Source organism: Ictidomys tridecemlineatus, chromosome 1 (genome assembly GCF_052094955.1).
Source record: "Ictidomys tridecemlineatus isolate mIctTri1 chromosome 1, mIctTri1.hap1, whole genome shotgun sequence".
NCBI lineage: Eukaryota > Metazoa > Chordata > Mammalia > Rodentia > Sciuridae > Ictidomys > Ictidomys tridecemlineatus.
The window spans coordinates 189,903,695-189,908,286 of record NC_135477.1 but is presented as its reverse complement, the minus strand read 5'-3'; positions in this window follow the sequence as shown (position 1 = coordinate 189,908,286).

Sequence of the window (4,592 nt, the reverse complement as noted above, 5' to 3'; positions counted from 1 at the left end):
TCTTCACTGTATCCCTAACAGCAATGCTTGACCCCTAGCAGACACTCTAATAAATGTCTTAAAAAGGGATTCAAATCATTTTTACAAATATACAGTGTATGCATAAAGCCTTCAGTACTAGAAAAAAGGGGGTGCACCACACTACCATATCACAATTTTCTATTTTATTTATTTTATCTTAGCATCACTTCCAACCCTGGAGGTATAAGTTGTATTAAAACTTTTAGAGAAAGTTCAAATTCATTTTGTGAAAATTTGACTCAGAGAAAATGCATTGACATGTTCACTTTGTGTGTACATAAAATAAATGAAGAGATGCCCTTTTTGTACATCTGCATTTACAAAAGACAATTTCTCAAGATCTGGGCTCCCTGAGTGACTGCATATTCAGTGGTAACCAATCTCAGTTTTTATCAATCTCATCAAAAGACCTAGTATTTCAGATGAATGCAGTTATAAACCTGAATGTGCACAATTACCAACCATGGTGATAATACATTTATATATTTTGCTTTTTGACCTATTTCTTTGTAATATTGTTTACTTCCTGTAGCTACTAACCCCGTGACTGTTAGTACATCTGAGTGTTCATGTTTGCAAAAATGTGTATATTGTTATTGCCTATTTTATTCTGTAAAGTGGCCTACGAAGTATTCTCTTGTGTTTTCATGTTTCTCAAATAAATCTGCTTTTTTAAATGCAATTTGATGTCTTTAAAGAATTTAATTTTTTTCTAGAAATATATGTATACATATATGTGTGTGTGTGTAAAAATATATATATATATATATAATTTGGTATCACAGATTGAACCCAGGGGCCCTTAACCACTGAGTCACATCTGCAGCCATTGTTTACATTTTATTTAGAGACAAAATCTCACTAAGCTGCTTAGGGCTTCACTAAGTTGCTGAGGCTGACTTTGAACTTTCAGTCCTCCTGCCTCACCCTCCTGAGCTGCTGGGATTACAGGCATGTACCACTGTGCCCAGCCCAGAATTATATTTTTAGGATTTTCTAACTCCAAAGTCAGAGTTACAGTGTTTGGGATTACAGCCCAAATCAAACTAAAAATTCATCCAAGGCTCTTGAACTTGGGCTCTGCCCCAACACCCTCCTTTTCCTTATGGAAATTTAAAACACAAAGCAGGGAAGAATACTCCTATCCAGCATCCATTCCTTTTCCTTCCTCTCACAGAGTGTCAACTAATAGATTTGGAAATGTCCCCTGGAGGTGTAACACCAACAGGTGTGGGCTCTGGAGGGGACTCATAGGTGGGAATGTTCCTACACAGACATGACTGAAGGAGGATCTTCAGGGCCAATGATAGTAAACTGGTGTTTGGATGTCAACTCCATCAGTAGAGAAAAACAAGGGAAAAACAATCCCCAGGAAGGGATAAGGGATGCCAAACTTGCTTTTAGCAATGAAACAGATGAAGTCTGTATTTTAAATTCTGCAAGTATTGATATATGCTTTAGTGTATAACATTTATAAAGACAAAGACAATAAGTAAGAATATATTGAGTCACATAAAAATATGAAATCTGAGATTCTCAGCTACAATGCATTCTATGGGTTGTGCGGTAAATTCGATGTTATTTTATTTGACTGGTAATATCAAAACACATTTTGATCAGATTGAACTAGAAGCTCAAGAGAAGGAACACTTTTGTTGCAAATCAGTCACAATTGCTTTCTGGGCATGGTCATCAAGAAGCTGGGTATGGTGTTATGTTACAGTCCCAGCTGCTCAGGAGACTGAGGCAGGGGGATGGCTTGAGCCCAAACGTTCAAGGCAAGCCTTGGCAATAGTAAGAACTGGTCAAAAAAAAGAAGAAAAAAAAAAGTCAGCAGGAGACACCCAAAACAAGACCTTAAAACTAGCCAAATATATGTGAAAGCATTCAGTTCAAACACAGGGCCAGGGCCAGAGCCAGGATCAGGGCCAGACACACGAGCACTGAGGCACCAGGGCCATATCAAGGAGCCCTGGACCAGCTCTGCTTCTACTTCAGAGAACCCTGAGGCCTGTGCTTGAGGAGTCATGGCCTGGAGGGAGCCTCTCTCCTCCCACTCCCAAACTTACCTGTGTCCATGTAGGGAGACAGCAGACACAATCACTGCCCCATGACTTGGACCCCAGGAAACTTGGTGGCCCCTGCTGAGCTCAGTAATAGCCAGTCTACTTTGTCTTCTGTTCCACCAAGTGGTTGTGCTGTTGTTATTTCAGCTTTTAGTGTTCTGTATACAGTCCTGCTTGGCATAATACTATTTTAGCCAATGATAGATGGCTTGTATGGTGGAAGTCCCCTCAGACTATATATTTGAAAATTTCCTATCATGTGACTGACCCCTGCAGTTATGGTGCAATGTGTTCCTCTAGTATTTGTAGTGAGTTTGGGAGACCGGGTGGTGTTCGCATCGGACTCAGCATCCGGGCCTTTCTTCCCCTACAAGCTGTGCAGGGTGGGGGCAGCACCTTGGTTCTCTGTTGCTAATGACACAACACCGTGGGCTGGGTGGGCCATGGAGAAGACAGATTTGTTGTGGCCTGCGGTTCTGGAGGCCTAAAGTCAAGGTGCACGCCTGGAATGGGCCTGCTTGTCAGCAGAGTCCCAGGGTGGTGCAGGGCACCACGGAGCTTGAGACAGGGAATGGGTGTATGTCTCTTCTGGTCTCTCTTACAGAGTCACCAGGATTCAGTCATGAGCTTGCCTAGCCTGGGCCACCTTCCCAAGCAAGGCCCACCTCTGAAAACCATGGTGGACACACTTCCTCCCTCTTCGCACCTCACAAGGGGACTGCCTTTTACATACGGAGCCAGGGCAGAGGAGCACTCAAACCATTTCCAAACCATGGAACGAGCCGCTGTCAACAGCATTGATGTCCAGCTCCAGTGTCACAGGGGCCTCTGGATGCGGGTGCAAGAATGGCTCCCATCCAAGCCAGAAGTGACCAGGCATAGGGTACCTGGCCCAGTATTCTTCCCGGGGTCTGTGTGAGCCCTGCCCGCCATTCAGTAGGGCTCTGGGGATCTGGCAGGAGGTGGCCTGAGTCCCTCTCTCAGCAGTACAGATGGGTATGGCTGCACTGTCCAGAACCCACTCAAAGTCTGAGGGCTGGAGGTGGGGTGCAGATGTGAGGCCCACCTCTCATAGGGAGAAATAAAGGGGACACTACACGTCAGGGTCTTTGCTTCTCGGTGGGTAGGGGCAGCAGAAGAAACAAGAGCTGGACCTCAGAGGAGAAGCTGTACCCCAGAACCTTCCAGGAGAGGGAGGAAGAGGCTGCAGCTCATGCAGGTGGGCTCTGGGAACTTGAGTCAGTTCTTGTTGATGAACTGCTGGACCCTCTGACACTGCCCTCCCTCAGAAGGCGGGGCTGTGCATTTCCAGGGTTCCTTGAGGGCAAGGTCTGCTGACATGGTTCTGGGTGGCCTAGGATTGTCTTGATTTTAGCACTACAATCTCAAGTCCTGGAAAATGCTCCTGAAGTCCTGTGGCAACCCCCAAGCTAGGAGTTGAGCAGGTCCAGTGGATACCACACCACACTCTCTCACACATCCTGGTACACATGTGCACACAGGTATTCACACAATAGACCTGAGTATGCCCATCACAACTGTACAAACACATATACACACACACCACAAGCATGCACACCCCAGCACACAATCAAGTATACAAACACCTGAGAACACACTTAGGTAAGCACACTCCTCACTCTTGCACACATCCCCCCGCAGTACACTGGCCTCACCCTTGGGTGTGCTAGTGCTCACCAGAGCCTGAAACCCTGACAGTCACTGGGGGAGGCTCTGGGGACAGCCCAGGAAGCCCTCACACCACCTCCTCCCAGGCTCTATCTACCAGACCATACCTACCTCTGCTGAGGCTGGAGAGGCCACTCTGCACTGGGAAGTCCTGGGACTTGTGTCCTGCATTTGTCAGCGTGTCCCCTGGGAGATAGGACCTGCCTGTGCAATCTAGCAGTTCCCTGCCAGTGTGGGTGCAAATGTCACTCAGCTCCCATGCCTCCTGGCTCTGGGCAGGGTTTCGCCAAGGGATGGTCCTGTCCTCCCATACCTGGACAGTCAGTTCCCTCCCTCTGTATGCTGGGCTCGAGATGCAGGAACCCCCACCCACCAGTCTTGGACATCCTTGCTCCACTCCCCTTATTCCCTTCCTAAGCCCCCACCATTGGATGCCCTTGCTCCCCGGGGTCTCTACCCCAGTCCACCGTCCCACGGTGCTCCTAAAGCGGACACCGTGTGCCTGGGGCCCCTCCTCTACCCTATACTGCCACAGTGGGTGGATGCCCTTGCTCCCCTGGGCTCCCGGGCCGCCCAGCCAGTGGCCTGATCCATCCTTGGGATTTGAGGGTGAATGAGTGATAGGCCTCCCCACAAAGGACTCTGTGGACTCTTTACCCACCGGGTGTGCAGCAGGGCGGTGTTCAAATGGGCCTCTCTCTCTCTCTCTCTTTTTATCAGGCTCCAAACATAAGGAAGGAATTAATCTCTGAGGAGGTATCATTTCCAAATCTAGAGATTCTTGTTTTGGAAACGTCTCCTTTGGAAAGCAGAGAA